This window comes from Nicotiana tabacum, chromosome 15, assembly GCF_000715075.1.
Source record: "Nicotiana tabacum cultivar K326 chromosome 15, ASM71507v2, whole genome shotgun sequence".
NCBI lineage: Eukaryota > Viridiplantae > Streptophyta > Magnoliopsida > Solanales > Solanaceae > Nicotiana > Nicotiana tabacum.
Window position 1 is genome coordinate 35602912 of NC_134094.1, and position 22088 is coordinate 35624999.

At 41.6% G+C, this 22088-nt stretch overlaps 1 non-coding gene across 1 annotated transcript; it reads right to left on the minus strand.

Moving 5' to 3' along the window:
* Window positions 1-20925: 20925 nt before the first annotated feature.
* On the minus strand, window positions 20926-21032 carry LOC142169991 (small nucleolar RNA R71). The gene has a single exon (XR_012699610.1). It is a non-coding gene; the product is annotated as a small nucleolar RNA R71 (small nucleolar RNA).
* Between the last annotated feature and the right edge of the window lie 1056 nt (window positions 21033-22088).

Below are 22088 nucleotides of genomic sequence, written 5' to 3' on the forward strand. Positions count from 1 at the left end.
TCGGGGATGATTTGTAATAGCCTAGGGGTGTTGTTATAGATGATATTGTTTTGGTGGTGTGACCTCATGCATATTACAGGTTTTGTGGTATTGTTTCTAATGTGTTACTCGGTGTCTCTGATTTTACCTATTGACTTGAATGGTGATAGTACACTTGCACAAACATACACCGTAACATGTCACTTATATCGGTCCAGCAATATGAAACTTGATGTTTATTGATCATGTACATGTATTCTCGTATACCTGCCTTCTGTGCGTGGATTGGACTGTTGGCACGTGAGTTGTCCGTGCGGATATGAGGTATTGTTACTATTGGCACGCGAGTTGTCCGCGCAGATTTGAGGCTTTAATGCTATTGGCACGTGAGCGATATGTACAATACGTGATTTATCTATACAGTTATGATTGGTAATGTGGGCACGCGATGCCATGTGATTATGAATCATTATTTGGGACCCGTGACTTGTGATTATGAGGTGTAGTACCTGGTGGTGATTCTTGTGTAACCCTTGTGAACGAATGGTTGATTATTTGATTGTCATTTATTTTCCTTAATTGGGTTCACTGGAACTTTAATTGTGTTTGTTTACTTTATGTTGCTATTGGTTGATTCTACTTTCCATTTGCTAGTGTTATATTGTTATTCTTTCCATGTTTAGCATTAATTGATATTCGTTCCTACGTTAGTTTATATTAATACTTGCACAGGTTATTATGTCTAGTAGGTGTCTCGACTGTACCTCGTCACTACTCCACCGAGGTTAGTCTTGACACTTACTGGGTACCACTATGGTATATTCATGCTACGCTTCTATAGATCTAGGTACTTCTGAGCGTGTCGGACGTTAGCTAGCTATTGGAGACTTGCTACAGAGACTTCATGTAACGATCCGACCGGTCATTTTGCTTTTTAGATCCCCATTCCCCTAAATAAGTCTCCCCATATATGCTTTTACTGTTTGATGACTTGCAAGGATGGTTAGTTTGGATTTGGAAGGGTTCGGGTTGAGATCGGAACACTTAGTTCCATAATATTGGCTTAAAATGGTTAAGTTTGACTTGAGTCAACATTTTGAGTAAACGACCACGGAACAGGTATTTGACGGTCCCAAGAAGTTCATATGATAATTTTGGACTTGGGCGTATGTTCGGATCAGATTTTGGATGCCCCGGGAGCATTTCGACGCTTAATATTGAAAGTTGGCGCATTGAAGGTTTTCAAGTTTTTTAAATTTGGTTTGAAGTAGGTTTTAGTGTTATCGAGGTTCGTTGGGATTCCAAGCCTGGGAATAGCTCTGTATGGTGACTTGTGACTTGCACACAAAATTTGGCGTCATTCCGAGTTGATTTGATAAGAATCGGACGCGTGGAAGTGTTTCTAGAAGTTTTTGAGTTTCATGTATTTTGGCATCCGATTCATATTTCTAGATGTTATTTTGGTGTTTCGATCATGCAAGCGGGTCCATATTATGTTGTTGGATGTGTGAGTGTTATTGGATGGGGTCCCGAGGTCCCCGGATGCGAAACGGATTCGAATCGGACTCGGAAATTTGCATGAAGGACTACTGGTGCACCTGTTCTGGTGCATCCACACCTGTGAGAGTTTTGGCCGCATGTGCGAGCTTTTGATCGCAAAAGCGGCCTTGGATTGGTGGTCAGTGTCTTGCAGAAGCGAATGGAGTTCTACAGAAGCGGCGTCGCAGGTGCGCCCCAGGACCCGCAGAAGCAAAAAATGTTGGGGCAGTGAGGTCCATTTAATGTCGGGACTGAGGTTATTTTGGTTCATTTCTTTCACCTCTTGGACGATTTTAGAGCTCTTTGAAGATGTGTTTTCACCTAGTACTTTGAGGTAAGTAATTTCTATACAATATGAGTTTAATACATATATTTTGGGTAGATTCTTAACATATAAATTGTAAAAATTGTGGGTTTAGTTGAAAAACCTAGGGTTTGATAAAAATGAGATTTAACCACGAAAATGATTATGGATTTGGATAGAAATTATATATTTGAGTTTGTGAGGTTATGGGTAACATTTATCTTTGAAAATCTCAGGAATCCGAGCACGTGGGCCCGGGGGTAAATTTTAGGAATCTTCCATTTTGGATCGGGTTGTACGACCTCGGCATAATTCGTGCGTGTTAATGCTTGGAGCCCGGATACACTTGATATTATTTTCATGACTTGAGAGGTTATAATTTATTTATTGGTCCGAAATTGATTTGGAGTTAGTATGTGTTAGTTGGAGATTTTTGGAAATTTCTATCAGTTAAAGAATCATTTATTCACTGCTTGCTATTATGTCATTGTCATTATTCATATATTCCATGCCTATTTAGAATTTCTATATTTTTATTGTTGGCCCATAGTAAGTGTCGATGTCGACCGCTCGTCACTACTTCTTCTAGGTTAGACTGGATACTTACTGGGTATATATTATTTACGTACTCACGCTACACTTCTACACTAGTCGTGCAAGATCTGAGGCAGATGCATCTGGTGTTCATTCAGGCGCGCACCCTCGTTATCCTGAGGCATAGTGGCGAGCTGCTCTCTGAGTCTGTTCTGCATCACCCGCCATCTCTTTCTTTTGTATTTACTTTTTGTCTACTCTATTTCATACAATAGCTTAGTGTTTTATATATTCTACTAGTTGCTCATTCACTTGTGATACCGAGTTTTGGAAATATGCTAGTAGATATTTAAGGATTTTTGGGTATTTATATCACTGTACTTGCTCCTTTATGAGCTTACGCTTACTTTATTAAAATTTTCACTTCTCTTTTACTTAATGAATACAAATCCACTACTTTGAAATTATTAAAAAGAACAAATATATGGCTAATTCACCATTGGCTTGCCTAGCGATAACGTTGGGCGCCATCACGGCCTATAGGGGAAATTGGGTCATGACAATATAGTATCAGAGCACTAGGTTCGCGTAGGTATCACATGTTATGAGCAGGCCTAATACGTCCGTACTTATCTCTGAGAGGCTATAAAGTGTTAGGAAACTACTCTATCTTCATCTCCTGTTATGCAATTGATGTTGTGCTAAGTATCTCTCTTATTCTCTCATAGATGGTGAGAACGCTAATAACTAGGGGTTTTAGCCTATTATTTACTCTCTTTTGCTTAGGTTTTGGGTAAAACAATGTGTAAATGTATTCCCGAAAACCAACTTAATGTGCTTGCTTGCAAGGTTTGGTCAAAATGAGGCAAAGAAGCCATAATCAACTCATGAAGGAGTCAAACCTGCACGAATCCAAGGCTGAGACTGGAGCGTTGAGAGCGACAGAAAAGCGTGGCCGCGTAAGGGGCGGCCACTATTACGCGGTCCGCGAAAGTAGATTCAGAGAAGCTGCTTTGAGTACTAAAATCACCGTTGACTGCATTGGAAAAATGCGGCCGCGAAATCTTTGGCGCGACCGAAAAGAGATTTCCGCTGAGAGCGCACCATGAGGTTCAGAGACCCTGCAAGTCAGGCTTAACTGAAGAATGCGGTCTGAGTCCAAATTACGTGGCCGCGATGGAAGCACACGCGGACGTGGTTGAAATTATGTGGTCCATGAAATTAAGCCCAATCCAATCCCAGTATTGAAGAAACGCGGACCGCGCTCATTATTACGCGGTCGCGAAAGAAAAGCGCGGACGCGGTCAGAATTACGCGTCCGCGAATCCTCCGTAGGGGCATTTTTGTTCGAAAATTCCAGCCTAGTATAAATAGATCCTTTTATCAATTTTAGGTTAAGTTTGTTGAGTAGAGCACGTGACCAACTGGTTTTTCCCTTTTTGGGCAATTTTTGAGTAGATTTATCTTCAAACTTTAGATTTTTCTTTATTTTTACTTATCGTTATTTTCATTTTCGTTATTTTTCACTTTTGGTATGCATATAACTTTACCATTCCATGTATATATTCATCCCCATTTTGTGTATATTCGTTTCACTCCCCTATTGTACATATTCATTTTACTTTCTGTATTTTACTTTATAACTTCTGTTGTAATTTTCCTTAATAGCTTAGCTTCTTGTTTCCTCTAGTAGTTTCTTTTTGAGTTTGTAGACTCTTTTTACATTTCTGCGTGATCAATAAGCCTTTGGTTTTCTTAATGCCACGGTTCTTTCCAAAGGTGAATATTGTGTGAACCGGGTGGCTCTTCCCAACGATGGATGGCGTGACAACCTTCTTAAGGGATTGAGTCTATTTTCCTTTCTGTTTTGATATATAGTAGTAATGAATAAAAGTGTCTCAAGCAGGCTTCACTTGGCACTAACACACTTACCTTCGACCTCATGGTTAGAGACATGTTTGTTGATGAGATTAGCTCTAGTTGTGACCTTTAGACTCTTAAGTTGACTAAAACTATCATCAAGTGGTGTCCTTGAGCCATCTGTGATATTCAATCTTAGCTAGGGTTATTGTGGGCCCTCGACTCTGTTCTCTTTAACAATCCATTAGCTTGAGAGGGAGGTGAGGTATTGAATTACAAGTCCAAGTCCCGTGCCAATAAGTCTAGAACTTGCCCTGAATGTTTGTTTAGGCGAAATTCTAAGTATAGCTCGACTTGAGAAGTGATTATAGGCTCTCCTTGGTCCCATTTGAACATTTGAAAACTTTTGTAACCTACCATTATGATATCCTTATTCAACGCCTTTGAGCCTAAGCCCTTTTCATTCAATAACCTCATTACAAGCCCTCATCCATTTTATAATGACCCTCTCTTGGCACCTAATCCTTCCTTAGTATTCATGATGAATATTTGGCAAAAACATAAGTTTGGGGGAGAGACGAGGAATTACAATGTGATGAAAGGTTCAAAGAACAAAAATAATTGATGGAAAGGAAAGGCAAAGAAACGATGAGAAAACCAAAAAGAAGCATGTCAAAAAGAAAGTAAAGGTTGAAAGGATTCAAGAAAACAATGTTGAAAGGTAAGAAATGATGAGAAAAGGAGAAAAATGATTGTCATGAACAAGAACGAGTGACAATGTGTCTCTCTAATTCCCCTGAGGAAGAAGAAAATGACTCAAAGAGTCAAGAAAGTATGAACCAAAATGAAAAAATGGAGTGATTAAGGAAAGATGAAACCATCATAGTTCATTGCATCCTACCTTGATCCAAAAAGCCTTCATTACATCCTGCTAAACCCCTATATGATTTCAAGTTGAGTGAGCTTGCATTAGTGGTGATTTACATAAGGGGCAAGCTTATGGTACTTAGAGCCGGACTTGTGGCATTCTTTTGAGAGTGATGAGCGCACTTCTTTACAATCCTTCTTTTGAGTGTCACATTCTATAAAGTGAGATTTTCTCATGGGGAGTAGAGGATGAGGAGTTTCGGATCCACAATGACCTACGTGAGAGAGCGAACTTCCTTGATGAATTGAGTCAACTCTTGATGCTTTTGTGTCACATTAGAACTATGGAAGTCATAGCATGATGTTGTTGATAATGCATTTGTGTTGAGGGTAATTGTTAGTCCCAATTGATGTTTGATGAAGTCAACTTAGGACAACTGAAATTTTCATTTTTTCTTTCTTGTGGAGGTGGGAACTACCTTGTTTGCTTGAGGACAAGCAAAAGCTTAAGTTTGGGGGAGTTTATAACTAGGGGTTTTAGCCTATTATTTACTCTCTTTTGCTTAGGTTTGTGATAAAACAATGTGTAAAGGTATTCCCGAAAACCAACTTAATGTGCTTGCTTGCAAGGTTTGGTCAAAATGAGGCAAAGAAGCCATAATCAACTCATGAAGGAGTCAAACCTGCACGAATCCAAGGCTGAGACTGGAGCGTTGAGAGCGGCAGAAAAGCGTGGCCACGTAAGGACCACCACTGAGGTGGCCACTATTACGCGTTCCGCGAAGGTAGATTTAGAGAAGCTGCTTTGAGTACTAAAATCACCGTTGACTGCATTGGAAAAATGCGGCCGCAAAATCTTTGGCGTGACCGCGAAGGGATTTCCGCTGAGAGCACACCATGAGGTTCAGAGACCCTTCAAGTCAGGCTTAACTAAAGAACGCGGTCCGCGTCCAAATTACGTGGCCGCGATGGAAGCACACGCGGATGTGGTTGAAATTATGCGGTCCATGAAATTAAGCCCAATCCAAGCCCAATATTGAAGAAATGCGAACCGCGCTCATTATTACGCGGTCGCGAAAGAAAAGCGCGGACGCGGTCAGAATTACGCGTCCGCGAATCCTCCGCAGGGGCATTTTTGTTCGAAAATTCTAGCCTAGTATAAATAGATCCTTTTATCAATTTTAGGTTAAGTTTGTTGAGTAGAGCACGCGAACAACTGATTTTTCCCTTTTTGGGCAATTTTTGAGTAGATTTACCTTCAAACTTTAGATTTTCATATTGTACTTTAATATTATGGCTTATATTTCATGTTGATCATAGAAAGAGATCTTCTACCCATGAAAGAGTGGGTGGAAATTCTTCACTAGGAAGCTACCGGAGGCCAATGAGTACTTAGTCAAAGCATTTTACACCAATGTCGTCCACATGAAAAAGGGCACCAATGTGACTAAGGTAAGAAACCGGAAGATCAGATTTGATGGCAAGACACTGAACACATATGCCGGGTTCGATGATGTGAATGAATCCCTATACTTGGAGAAGTTGGCATTAGATGAGGCAGCCCGTCTATGGATTGTAGAGGTGATAGACATCCCTGGGTCAACACCAGCTTGGCTTACACTTGGGGTCCATATTCATAGAAATACTTTGAGCTTTGAAGCAAAAGGGTGGTGCACCTTCGTCTGCATCCTCCTTGATCCATGCCTGCATGACAGTGACACTCCACTCTCCCGGGAAATCCTCACAGCGTCCATCATGGCTGGGTACCCAATAAATGTGGGGAACCTCATAGCCCAGAACCTCATGGTCAAGCGGGTTAATCAGACTTTATCCAACATCAATAACTGGATGCAGGTAGCTACATCAAAGCTATCTGCCTTATCCAGTGCAGTCGCAACTTAGGTAGCTCCAGCACAGCTTCAGATGCCTCCGTCAGTGGAGGATTCATTGAAGAAGATCCTTGATAACCAAAAGCAAATTCTGGAGACTCTAGGAACTCATGTGAAGGTAATCAAGGAGATGGGAAAACAGGTCAAGAAGGTGAAGAAGAATCAAGAGCTGTTAAAGAAAGAGGTGGAGAAGCTTACTTCCACCGGCGATATTCCTCTGGACCTCCTTATGGAGGAGACTGCACCGGCAGCACAAGCATCAGAGTAGGAGGTTGACAGAGAGCCGGTGAGAAGATTTGTGATACCCAGACCGAGGACCTAGAGATCCAGTTAGAGGATCCTGATGGTGCTAAGACAAATACCACATAGGGAGTTTTCTTTACTTTCTATCCCTCCACTGATCTTATTTTTACTTTTAGCATTGAGGACAATGCTAACTTTTATTTGGGGGGGGGGGGGGTCTTATTTTGATTTGATGACTTTGATGATTGGCATGTAATAATTACGATACTATTTTTCTTTATTTTTACTTATCATTATTTTTATTTTCGTTATTTTTCACTTTTGGTATGTATATAACTTTACCATTCCATGTATATATTCATCCCCATTTTGTGTATATTTGTTTCACTCCCCTATTGTACATATTCATTTTACTTTCTGTATTTTACTTTATAACTTCTTTTGTAATTTTCCTTAATAACCTAGCTTATTATTTCCTTTAGTAGTTTCTTTTTGAGTTTGTAGACTCTTTTTACATTTCTGCGTGATCAATAAGTCTTTGGTTTTCTTAATGCCACGGTTCTTTCCAAAGGTGGATGTTATGTGAACCGGGTGGATCTTCCCAATGATGGATGGTGTGACAACCTTCTTAAGAGATTGAGTCTATTTTCCTTTCTGTTTTGATATATAGTAGTAATGAATAAAAGTGTCTCAAGCAGGCATCACTTGGAACTAACACACTTACCTTCGACCTCATGGTTAGAGACATGTTTGTTGATGAGATTAGCTCTAGTTGTGACCTTTAGACTCTTAAGTTAACTAAAACTATCATCAAGTGGTGTCCTCGAGCCATCTGTGATATTCAATCTTAGCTAGGGTTGTTGTGGGCCCTCGACTCTGTTCTCTTTAACAATCCATTAGCTTGAGAGGGAGGTGAGGTATTGAATTTCAAGTCCAAGTCCCGTGCCAATAAGTCTAGAACTTGCCCTGAATGTTTGTTTAGGCGAAATTCTAAGTGTAGCTCGACTTGAGAAGTGATTATAGTCTCTCCTTGGTCCCATTTGAACATTTGGAAACTTTTGTAACCTACCATTATGATATCCTTATTCAACGCCTTTGAGCCTAAGCCCTTTTCATTCAATAACCTCATTACAAGCCCTCATCCATTTTTTAATGACCCTCTCTTGGCACCTAATCCTTCCTTAGTATTCATGATGAATATTTGGCAAAAACATAAGTTTGGGGGAGAGACGAGGAATTACAAAGTGATGAAAGGTTCAAAGAACAAAAATAATTGATGGAAAGGAAAGGCAAAGAAACGATGAAAAAACCAAAAAGAAGCATATCAAAAAGAAAGTACAGGTTGAAAGGATTCAAGAAAACAATGTTGAAAGGTAAGGAATGATGAGAAAAGGAGAAAATTGATTGTCATGAACAAGAGTGACAATGTGTCTCTCTAATTCCCCCGAGGAAGAAGAAAATGACTCAAAGAGTCAAGAAAGTATTAACCGAAATGAGAAAATGGAGTGCTTCAGGAAAGATGAAACTATCATAGTTCATTGTATCCTACCTTGATCCAAAAAGCCTTCATTACATCCTGCTAAACCCCTATATGATTTCAAGTTGAGTGAGCTTGCATTAGTGGTGATTTACATAAGGGGCAAGCTTATGGTACTTAGAGCCGGACTTGTGGCATACTTTTGAGAGTGATGAGCGCACTTCTTTACAATCCTTGTTTTGAGTGTCACATTCTATAAAGTGAGATTTTCTCATGGGGAGTAGAGTATGAGGAGTTTGGGATCCACAATGACCTTCGTGAGAGAGCGAACTTCCTTGATGAATTGAGTCAACTCTTGATGCTTTTGTGTTACATTAGAACTATGGAAGTCATAGCATGATGTTGTTGATAATGCATTTGTGTTGAGGGTAATTGTTAGTCCCAATTGATGTTTGATGAAGTCAACTTAGGACAACTGAAATTTTCATTTTTTTTTCTTGTGGAGGTGGGAACTACCTTGTTTGCTTGAGGACAAGCAAAAGCTTAAGTTTGGCGGAGTTGATTACTAGGGGTTTTAGCCTATTAGTTACTCTCTTTTGCTTAGGTTTTGGGTAAAACAATGTGTAAAGGTATTCCCAAAAACCAACTTAATGTGCTTGCTTACAAGGTTTGGTCAAAATGAGGCAAAGAAGCCATAATCAACTCATGAAGGAGTCAAACCTGCACGAATCCAAGGCTAAGACTGGAGCACTAAGAGCGACAGAAAAGCGTGGCCGCATAAGGACCACTATTGAGGCGGCCACTATTACGCGGTCCGCGAAAGTAGATTCAGAGAAGCTGCTTTGAGTACTAAAATCATCGCTGACCGCGTTGGAAAAATGCGGCCGCAAAATCTTTGGCGCGATCGTGAAGGGATTTCCGCTGAGAGTGCACCATGAGGTTCAGAGACCCTGCAAGTCAGGCTTAACTGAAGAACGCGATCCGCGTCCAAATTACATGGCCACGATGGAAGCACATGCGGACATGATTGAAATTACGCGGTCCATGAAATTAAGCCCAATCCAAGCCTAGTATTGAAGAAACACGGACCGCGCTCATTGAGTAGAGCACGTGAACAACTGGTTTTTCCCTTTTTGGGCAATTTTTGAGTAGATTTACCTTCAAACTTTAGATTTTCATCTTGTACTTTAATATTATGGATTATATTTCATCATGATCTTTGATTTCTGCTGCTATTATGAGTATCTAGACACCATATCTAGGGTTGTGACCCAACCTTAGTGTGGGTATTTAATGGGTCTTAAATTTTAGGGCTTAATTATTTATGGGTTAGTGATATTTAGCCTAATTTATGCTAAAATTATAGAATTAGTGGTTGCAAACACTGATTCATTCTTTTATGACTTAGGCTCTTCTTGAGAAAGATGGACTAAGTCATGAAAAATTAGGCTAATAAGGAATTGGGGCGAACTCAAGAGATTGATAGCCCCAATTAAAGGGTTAAACCTAGAGATAGTAATACCCGACTTGAGCAAATTTCACTTGTATTGTGTGAACACCCATTTGGGCTTGAGAAAGCCAAATCGGGCAAAGTCACTCAAACTACCGAGAGGTATAGAGTGAGCATTTATGTGTGATGGTTATATCACCACCCCAATCATAACAAGCTTGTCCTAGATTCTTGATACCCATTAGATACTCACCTAGGCGGAAGTCACTTCCCTAGTGCCTTTTAACACTTGAAAACGTTCACCAAAAATATTGTACTTAGCTTACACTTAGCATACTATAGTATAAAATTAGAATATAATCAATCGCAACAATGTTTGGAAGTGCAATTGGGAATAACACGCACATCTAGATTAGTTAGATACCCAACTCCACACCAAATTAACTCCCTGTGAAAATCTATCCCGACCTCGTTGGGTAAAACTGCATCGACCATCCTCACTACTCTATAGTGGTGTAGGTTTAGACCCGATCAAACGCGCGCGACAGATGTACCCAACCATGGAGTAGCTGCTCCCCCTGTTGCTATAGGCCGAGGCAGAGGACGAGGGAGAGCTCCAGCTCGTGGTAGTGGACGAAGGCATCCTAGAGTTGCTCCAGTTGTGCCACCAGTGGATCTAGTGGAGGATCATGGTATTGAGGAGCAGGGCGAGGTGCCTACAGCTGAGCCGACCCTAGTAGATTTCATGTCCGCGCTAGGATTCCAGGAGGTCATGGGCCGTATGCTACGGTTCATGGATTCTATGACTGAGGCTGATTTATTTCCAGCAGACCCAGCCACATCTCAGGTGGGAGGGGGAGCACAAACTCCTACCGCTCAGGCTCCAGGGAATGCAGCTGCCGTATATCAGACCCCGGGTGCACTACCCGTGGGCAGAGCTCATCCAGTTGGTGCAGCTATACCTGAGTCCAGACTAGCTGCGACCGTAGAGCCGCAGAAGCTATTGGATAGATGGACCAGGCTACATCCTCCTATCTTTGGAGGTGAGTAACATGAGGACCCCTAGGACTTTATTGATCATTGCAGGGACAAACTGCACAACATGAAGATATTGGAGTCCCACGGGGTGGACTTTACCACCTTTCAGCTGGAGGGCAGGGCCCGTAGATGGTGGCAGTCCTATCTTCCCGGTAGGCCAGCAGGTTCTCCTCCATTGACTTGGGACCAGTTCACACGTCTCTTTCTGGATAGATATATTACACCCTCTCAGAGGTAAGAGTTGCGATTTTTGTTCGAGCAACTTCATCAGGGGAGATGTCGGTGACCGATTATAAGGCAGGTTTCTCTGAGTTGTCTTGCCATGCACTTATGATACTTCCCAGCAATACAGAGAGAGTGCAGAGGTGTTTTTGCGGGTTTGCACTCTGGTATCCAGGCCAATATGGCTCGAGAGGTTGTGATGGGGACTTCTTATGAGCTGGTTGTGGAGATAGCTCGGAGGATCAAGGGTGTTAGTCAGCGGAGCCGAAATAAGATGTTGAGGGACAAGCGTGTTCGATATTCTGTAGGGTTCAGTGGTGCTCTATCTGGGGTCAGAGGTCAGTTTGTGAGGGGTTAGTCTAGCAGGCCCATATATCCAACACCGTCGCCTCCTCTGGGTGCTCCAGTGCGGCCCTATTTTAGCGCCATTCCAGGAGCTCCTACCGTCCACCAGCTATTCAGTGTTCCTCCAGTGGGTATTCAGGCCATCAGGGTCATACTTCAGGTCAGCAGTCTACCGTATCGAGAGGTTGTTTCGAGTGCGGGGATCTTGGTCATGTGAGGAGGTTCAACCCCAGGCTTTGGAGCATGGCAATACAATAGGGTCAGCAGCCTATGATTACAGCATCAGCTGCCACACCAGTCGTCCAGCCACGCAGAGGCGGATAGCAAGTGGGTAGGGGCCGTCCTAGAGGTGGAGGCCAGTCAGGTGGCATTCCAACTAGGTTCTATACCTTTCTGGCCAGACCAGATGTAGTAGCCTCGGATGCCGTGATCACATGTATTATTTCTGTTTGCGGTAGGGATGCTTTGGTACTATTTGACCCAGGGTCTATCTATTCATATGTTTCTTCTCTACTTGGTCATTTTCTAGGTGTTCCTCATGAGTCCTTGGGTACTTCTGTTTATGTGTCCATGTCAATGGGCGATTCTGTTGTGGTGGATCAGATCTATCGGTCCTGTATCGTGACTTTTTGTAGTTATGAGACTAGAGCAGATATTCGGTTGCTCAATATGACCGACTTTGAGATCATCCTAGGCATGGACTAGTTGTCTCCATATCATGTCGTCCTTGATTTCCATGCCATGACTGTTACCTTGGCGATGCCAGAGTTACCTAGATTGGAGTAGAAGGGTTCGTCTGTCAGTGCATCTAGTCGTGTTATCTCTTTTCTGAAGGCTCGACACATAGTCGAGAAGGGTTGTTTGGCTTATCTAGCTTATGCTCAGGATACTACTATAGAGACTCCGGTGATTGATTCAGTGCCCGTGGTCCAGGAGTTCTCCGATGTGTTTCCTATTAATCTTCCAGACATGCCACCAGATCGTGATATCGATTTCTGTATTGATTTGTCTTTAGGTACCCAACCTATCTCTATTCCAATGTACCGCATGGCTCTGAAAGAGTTAGAGGATTTGAAAGAGCAACTTGAGGAGTTGCTAGCAAAGGGGTTCATCAGGACGAGTGTGTCATCTTGGGGTGCACCAGTGTTGTTCGTGAAGAAGAAAGATTGGACTATGCGGATGTACATTGATTACCGCAAGTTGAATAAAGTTACCATTAAGAAAAGGTACTCGTTGCCGCATATTAATGATTTATTTGACCATGCGGTGTTCTCTAAGATTGACTTGAGATTGGAATACCATCAGTTACAAATTTGTGATTCAGATGTTTTGAAGACGACTTTCCGGACTAGATATGGCCACTATGAGTTTCTAGCAATGTCCTTCGACTTGACTAACGCCCCGCGACCTTTATGGATTTGATGAACCGGGTGTTCAGGCCATATATTGACTTGTTGGTCATTTTCTTCATTGATGACATATTGATCTACTCTCGTAGCATTGTGGAGAACGAGCAGCATTTGAGAGTGGTGCTTCAGACCTTGCGGGAATAGAAGCTATATGCTTAGTTCTCCAAGTGTGAGTTCTGGTTGGATTATGACATTCTTGGGGAATGTTGTATCAGGCGAGGGTATTAAGGTAGATTCAAGAAAGATCGAGGATGTTCAGAGTTGGCCTCTTCCTACCATAGCGATCGAGATCAGGAGCTTCTTAGGGTTAACAGGTTATTATCGCCGGTATGTGGAGGGCTTCTCATCTATTGCAGCACATCTGACTAGATTGACCCAGAAAGGTGCTCCGTTCTGGTGGTCCGATGATTGCGAGGCAAGCTTTCAAAATATCAAGATAGCTTTGACTACAACACCGGTGTTAGTGTTGCCTTCCGTTTTAGCGATGTATACTGTGTATTATGATGCTTCACACATTGGCTTGGGGTGTCTATTGATGCAGGAGGGGCGAGTTTGCATATGCTTCACGTCAGCTGAATCCCCACTAGAAGAATTACCCCGTGCATAATTTGGAGTTGGCTGCGATAGTTCATGCTCTCAAGATCTGGAGGCGTTATCTTTATGGGGTGTCCTGTGAGATTTATACCGATCATCGCAGCTTGCAACATTTGTTGAAGTAGAGCGATCTCAATTTAAGGCAGCGCAGGTGGCTGGAGTTACTAAAATTTTATGATTATTACCATCATTTATTATCCGGGCAAGGCGTATTGGTTGCGGATGCCTTGTGCAGAAAGGATGATTGTATAAGTAGTTTGGCATTCATTTCAGCAGAGGAAAGGCCATTAGCTTTGGACATTCAGTCCTTGGCTAACAGACTTGTGAGGTTAGAATACTCAGAGCCCAGCCGAGTTCTTGCATGTGTCGTCGCTCAGTCTTCATTATTTGAGCAGATCAAGGCTCGCCAGTACGATGATCCATACTTGTTAGTTCACAGAGAGACGACAATACAAGGTGGTGCCAAGGAGGTTACCGTGAGGATGGTGTTCTGTGACTCCAGGGTCGTCTATGTGTTCCTAATGTTGATGGATTGAGGGAAATGATTCTAGAGGAGGCATACAGTTCTTGGTATTCTATTCATCCAGGGGCTACGAAGATATATAGCGACCTGAGGCAGTATTATTTGTGGCGGCGGATGAAAAAGGACATAGTTGAGTATGTAGCGAGGTGCGTGAATTACCAACAGGTTAAGTATGAGCGTCAAAGGCCAGGTGGCCTACTCTAGCGGATGGTTATACCTGAGTGGAAATGGGAGCGCATCACTATGGACTTCATAGTTGGGCTACCACAGACTTTGACAAAGTCTGATGCAGTTTGGGTCATTGTCGATAGATTGACCAAGTCGGCACACTATATTCTGGTAGTTACTACGTATTCTTCAGAGAGATTGGCCCAGATTTACATTTAGGAGATTGTTCGGTTGTATGTTGTGCCTGTTTCCATCATATCAGATAGATGGCCTCAGTTTACTTTGCATTTCTGGAGGGCAGTACAAATGAGTTGGGGACCCGAGTAGAGCTCAGTGTAACCTTTCATTCGCAGACCGATGGGCAGTTAGAGCAGACGATTCAGATCTTGGAGGATATGCTCAGAGCATGTGTGATTGACTTTGGAGGGCAGTGGGATCAATTCTTACCTTTGGTCGAGTTTGCTTATAATAACAGTTATCAGTCTAGCATCGAGATGGCTCCATTTGAAGCTTTATATGTTTGGCGATATTGTTCGCCCATCGGATGGTTTGAGCCCGGCGAGGCTAGGTTATATGGTACTGATTTGGTGAAGGACGCCTTGGAGAAAGTGAAGCTGATTCAGGAGCGATTTCGCACTGCACTGTCCAGAAAGAAGAGTTACGCGGATCAGAAGGTGTGTGATTTATCATTTATGGTAGGCGATAATGTTCTCTTGAAAGTCTCATCGATGAAGGGAATCATGAGGTTCGGGAAGAAGGGCAAGTTGAGCCCAAGGTTTATAGGCCCATTTGAGGTGTTGAGGCGAGTTGGGGAGGTTACTTATGAGCTTTCTTTGACTCCCAGTCTATCAAGGTATCATGCCGATAGGTCACATATGTTATACTACAACACGGTTCAGTTAGAGGAGAGCCTGGGTTATGAGGAGGATCCAGTTTCCATTTCTACGGTAAAGGTCCCGTGAAGGGGTTAACCAGTCGAGGAGGCAACTTGAAAGACCGAGGAGGACGTGTGGAGCAAATATCCACACTTATTCGGCACACTAGGTACGATTCTAGACAAGTTCGAGGACGAACGCTTGTTTAAGAGGTGGAGAATGTAACGACCCGACCGGTTGTTTTTCTTTCTAGATCCCCATTCCCCTAAATAAGACTCCCCGTATGTGCTTTTACTGTTTGATGACCTGCAGGGATGGTTAGTTCAGGTTTGGAAGGGTTCAGGTTTAGATCGGAACACTTAGTTCCTTAATATTGGCTTAAAATGGTTAAGTTTGACTTGAGTCAACATTTTGAGTAAACGACATTGGAACCAAGATTTGACGGTGCCAATAGATTCATATGATGATTTTGGACTTGGGCGTATGTCCGGGTCTGGTTTTGGATGACCCGGGAGCGTTTCAGTGCTTAATATTGAAAGTTGGCGCATTGAAGGTTTTCAAGTTCTTTAAATTTAGTTTGAAGTAGGTTTTGATGTTATCGAGGTCCATTTGGGATTCCAAGCCATCCGTATGGTGATTTGTGACTTGCCTATAAAATTTGGCACCATTCCGAGTTGATTTGATAGGAATCGGATGCGCGGAAGCGTTTCTAGAAGTTTTTGAGTTTCATAATTCGATTCATGTGTTTTGACATCCGATTCGTACTTTTAGATGTTATTTTAGTGTTTCGATCGTGTGACCGGGTCCTTATTATGTTGTTGGATGTGTGAGTGTTATTGGATGGGGTCCCGGGGTCCCCGGATGCAAAACAGATTGGAATCGGACTCAGATATACGCATGAAGGACTGCTGGTGCACCAGTTCTGGTGCATCCGAACCTGCGAGAATTTTTGCCACAGGTGTGAGCTTTTGATTGCAGAATCGGCCTTGGATTGGTGGACAGTGGCTTGCAGAAGCGGCCTCACTTCTGCGATGATAGGGCCGCAGATGCGAAATAGAGGCCGGCCAGGCCTGCATCGCAGGTGCGACAGATTTTCCGTAGAAGCGGGAGCCTATCTGCAGAAGCAAAGGTAGGCAGCCTACGCTACGACCGCACCTGTGATGGATATTCCGCAGGTGCGGCGTCGCAAGTGTGCCCCAGGACCCGCAGAAGCGAAAATCATTGGGGCAGTGAGATCCATTTAATGTCGGGACTTAGGCTATTTTGGTTCATTTCTTTCACTTCTTGGAAGATTTTAGAGCTCTTTGAAGAAGAGTTTTCACCTCGTACTTTGAGGTAAGTAATTTCTATACAAGATGAGTTTAATACATGTATTTTGGGTAGATTCTTAACACATAAATAGTAGAAATTATGGGTTTAGTTGAAAAACTTAGGGTTTGATAAAAATGGGATTTAATCACGAAATTGAATATGGAATTGGATAGAAATTATATATTTGAGTTCGTGAGGTTATGGGTAACATTTATCTTAAAATCTCCGGAATCCGAGCACGTAGGCCCGGGGGTAAATTTTAGGAATCTTCCAATTTGGGTTGGGTAATCACTCTAATAGCTAAAGATTGAACTTGTGAGTGTGTATTGATTGATTTGTATAACATTTGACAAGCTTACGATTGTTTGGCACCAAGTTGAGGCCTTAGAGTGAATTTGTGGGCTGGAAAGTGAGCTTGAGACGAGGTAAGTCTCTTGCCTAACCTTGTAAGAGGGAATTTATCCCATAGGTGTTTTAAATTACTATTTGCTTATAATTGTGGGGGTCTACGTACGTACGGGATGATTAGAGTCCGTGCATAGCTACTAATCATGCGTAAGTCCGGGTAGTTTAGGATTCAAACCATGAAATACTTATATTGTTTGCACTCTACTTGTTAATTTAAGTGCCTAAATTATATTGAAACTTGATAAAGGATTCGTAAAGGCCGAATTTCACTTACTTTGAGTTTCGGCGGGTTATTTGACCGTTAATAAAAATTGGCTCCCTTGTGTATTAGACTTGTGATAGCTTTTAAATCGGATGTTCATAGAGCATTCTCTCTTCTCGTGGAGCGGGCCGAACGCCTCGGCAGTATAATAGATACATCTATGGTTTGTGCCGCTCGACCCTCGGCAGTGTACATATTATTTTGGATTGGGCCGTACGACCTCAGCATAAATTGTACATGTTAATGCTTGGAGCTTGAATACACTTGATATTACTTTCATGACTTGAGAAGTTATAATTTATTTATTGGCCCGAAATTGATTTGGAATTAGTATGTGTTAGTTGGAGATTTTTGAAAATTTCTATCAGTTAAAGAATCATTTATTCACTGCTTGCTATTATGTCATTATTATTATTCACATATTCCATGCCTATTTAGAATTTTTGTATTTTTATTGTTGGCCCATAGTAAGTGTCGATATCGACCCCTTGTCACTACTTCTTTGAGGTTAGACTGGATACTTACTGGGTACATATTTTTTATGTACTTATGGTACACTTCTGCACTAATCGTGCAGGATCTAAGGCAGGTGCATCTGGTGTTCATTGTGTTCATTGAGAAGGCAAAATTTTCTAGATGGGGTACAAAAATCAAGTTTTGAATTATTGTGAGCATTGTGTAGTTGGTAAACAGACAAGGGTAAAGTTCAGCTAGAATGCCAAGCATAATACCAAAGACAAGTTAGTTTATATACATTCAGACATGTGGGGTCCAAACAAAGTTCCCTCCGAGAGTGGTTCCACGCATTTTATGACTTTGATTGATGATTACTCAAAGATGGTGTGGGTATATTTTCTGAAAATAAAAGATGAGGCATTTCCGACATTTGTTAAACGGATGACGATGTTTGAAAGGTAGACGGAAAAAAAAGTTAAGTGTCTTCGGACTGACAATGGGTTACAATTTTGCAAATTTGAGTTCAATAATTTCTGCAACAGAGGGGCATAGTGAGATCATGCACTTGTGTCGGAACACCACAATAGAATAGTGTCACAGAATGTATGAACAAAATGCTTTGTGATAGAGCACGAAGCATGATTTCACACTACTATGTTAGCACGAATTTTTGGGTTGAAGTAATCAATACAGCTCGTTATTTGGCCAATAGATCTCTTTCCACATCTATTAATTCAAAACTCTTTGTGAGGTATGGTCTGGTTCGCCTGCCGAATATTCAAGTTTGAGGATATTCGGTTGTCCTACTTATGCTCATGTGAGGGATGAAAAACTTGAGCCGAGGGCAAAAAAGTTCATATTCTAGGGTATGCAACTAGAATTAAAGGTTATAGGTTGTAGATGCACAGATCAAAAAACTCCAGGGCTAATTATCAGTAGGGATGTAACATTCAATGAATCTGCCTCACTGGACTGTCAGAGGGAGAAGGCAATAATCACATATTTTAGTCGCTTATTGTACTCTAATTCACTGCACTTTATTTGTGTTTCAGCTTTAATTGATAGTGTTTTGCACTTATTGTGTGTTTTATGCCTTGTAGGAGTGACTTCGAATGATGTAGATGTCGTGGAGCTAATTTGAGCTATTTGAAGCTTTGAATTCTGAGTAAAAGACAAAGGGATTATGTCGAGATCGTGTTCGGGGGTCGAGGACCAACTCTGGACGCCTAAAATTGAGATTTGATCCGTACTCTGAGAAATCTCCACTGCCGCGGTGCGTGGGGCACCGCGCTTGTACAAATTCCCGCTGTCTTTCAGAAGTTAGCTCTCTGGATTTCCCCACTAATGCCCCATATGGCGTTCCCCCCCATGCGGCAAGCTTGTGTATTTTGACAGAGTGAAAATCCTATTAGGAAAAGGTGGTTTCGTCTGGGCCCGACCCTACTTGGTATAAATACATGGAAAAATATTATTTTCTAGACTTTGGACGCATATTCGACCTAAGGAGGCTAAGGAGGAGTTGGAAGAACACGAGCACAAGGATTTCATCATTCCTTCCTCACTCAAGACCCGAGTTTGGATTGAATTTATGTTTTCCTATACTTTAACTTTATTTATGATGAATTGCCCCATATCTATGGAGTAGTTCTCTTTAGGGTTTGATGGATTTGTTGTATTGATGATTGTTTGTGGATTATAACTCTAGTTTTATGTATTGAAGCATTTTTGGATGAATTAATTATTGCATCTATATTCACTTGTTCATGAAATCGTGAGAGGCATAACTTGTGATATCTTTTGATTACATTGTTGGTTGAGTTCATTAATTCTTCTTAGTAATCGAAAGAGGCTAGTTGAATAATTGATTAAACCTAGTTAGGAGGATAATCGAGAGAGGTTCTCCTAAAGACCAATCCACTACTCATTCTTGCATATCTTCGCGTGCTTAAATTGGTTCATCTTGTGAGGTTAATACTTAACCAAGAGAGGAGTTTTTGCTGAATGTTTGAACTAATAATTGAGTGAATTCGAGAAGTGAATTATCTAGAGTAAGATCCCAAATAATTATCTTGCATCTATTCCATCAAAACCCTATCTTCTCCAATTGATAACCTTCTTTGCTTGATCCTTGGTGCCATTGTCATTAGTCAATAGCTTTAGATTCTTAGTTAATTTTAGTTAAAAATCATATAAATCTCAAGTGTTGATCATCTTGGATAGAAACCAAGCTAGAAACTATGCGAATACTATTTAAATCCAATCCTCGTAGATACGATATTATACTATACTATATTTGATTAGCGAGCATAATTTAGGTGTGTGTTCCGAGCTCGTCAAATTTTGGCGCCATTGCCGGGGATTGCCAATCAATAGTGTTTGAAATAGTTTGTAGTGCTCATTCAGAAATTTTTATTTTTATTTTATATTTCTATTTTTATGTTTGGTGTTCTTTGACCGTGCGTAGGTTACAGGGTGAGGTGGTGCATCTTATGCTAAAGAAGTGCTACCATACGAACCATAGATAGAAAAGCAATTGCGGCAGCTGAGGAAGGAAAGAGATATCACTGAGACATCAGAAATAGTTGGGCTATCCTCAACCAAAGAACTCACGGCTGGAAACGGTGATGATTATCTAGACTTGGCTGCAAGAGAGGCAGAACAACAATGAGAAAAAGCTGCATGAGATGCTGAGGAAGAAGCCATTAGAGATGCACAAATTATCTATAAAGAAAAAAAGGGTCGGAGAATTGCCCAAAATCAACCCTTAGTTGCAGACCAGTTCGGAAATATAGCTCCCATGCCTGGGAGATCACTGGGCGATTATGCTAGACCATTCTACAACCAAGGATTATCAAGTGTGAGACCACCTCCAATTGCAGCTAATAATTTCGAATTGAAGCAAGGGTTGCTTCAAACCCTTCAGAATTGTTGTGTCTTCAGGGAGTAGATGAATAAAGATCCAAATACACATCTAATGGTTTTCAAGGAGATTATGAACACCTTTCAATATAATGATGTGTCACAAGATGCAGTGTACTTGAGAGCATTCCCCTTCACACTCAAATATGATGCAAAACAGTGGCTTCGAAGTTTACCCACGGGATCGATTAGAACATGGGAGGAGATGACCAGAAAATTTCTTGATAAATATTTCTCCTCAGCTAAGACGGGCAAGTTTAGAAGAGAAATCCATAACTTCTACTAGAAAGAGACCGAAACTGTTTTTGAAGCATGGGAGAGGTTTAAGGAGATTGTTTGAAAGTGTCAACATAGTGGAATTGAACTTTGGATACAACTCCAGGACTTTTGGGATGGATTGACACCGTCCTGGCATAGAACATTAAGTAATGCAGTTGAAGGCCTGTTGATGAAGAAGACTCCAGAGGAGATAGTCACAATTCTTGATGAGTTATCTGAAGATACGAATCAGTGGCCCTTTGAGAGTGCTAAAAGAAGAAGATCAACTGGTGTTCGCCAAGTTGATGCTAACACATCTATGCAGGTACAACTTGATGCTATGGCTAAGGAAATACGAAAGTTGACCTTATCCTTGATACAAAATGAGCCTCACGCAACTTTTGATATATGTGGAAGAGGACACCCTACTCATGAGTGTCAAGCCTCAACTGAGGAGGTGAATGCTGTGGGAAATTATAATTTTAATGCAATTGGTCAGAGGCACCCTGGTTTTTCATGGAGTTCACCTGGGGTACTACGAAAGCTTGGAAATAAAATAACTCTAGGCCACAGGGATAAGGAGCTCCAGCATACCAAAATCAGCAGAGGCAACAATTTTAGCCTCATCAGCCTATTAAGCCTGGTCTAGAGGATCTAATGAAGGCCTTCATTATCAAGACAGATGAGAGGTTGGACGCCCATAGAGCAACTATCAAAGGGTTGGGTATTATTTTTCGAAACCTACAGAGACAAATGGGACAGATCACAATAATATTATCTGAGAGGGCTCCAGGAACTCTCCCCGCTGATACTGAAAGAAATCCTAAAGAAACAGTGAATGTTGTAACTCTGAGAAGTGGGCAAGTGTTAAAAGATCTCACCCTGATCCAAAATGATGTGAAACTTGAAAAAGAAAATGGGGAGCAGCTAAAGAATGATGTTGATAAAAAGAAGAAGGGCCAGATGAAAGCAAAGAAAAAGAAGAAGGGAGAAACTTTGAGAAGGGAGGAACCTGAGGAGAGCCAGCATACGCCTGCTTTACCTTTCCCCCAAAAGCTATATAGAGAAAAGATGGGCAAGAAATTTGAGAGATTTCTGGATATACTGAAACAGGTTCATGTGAACTTACCATTCACATAAGTGCTCTTACAAATGCCT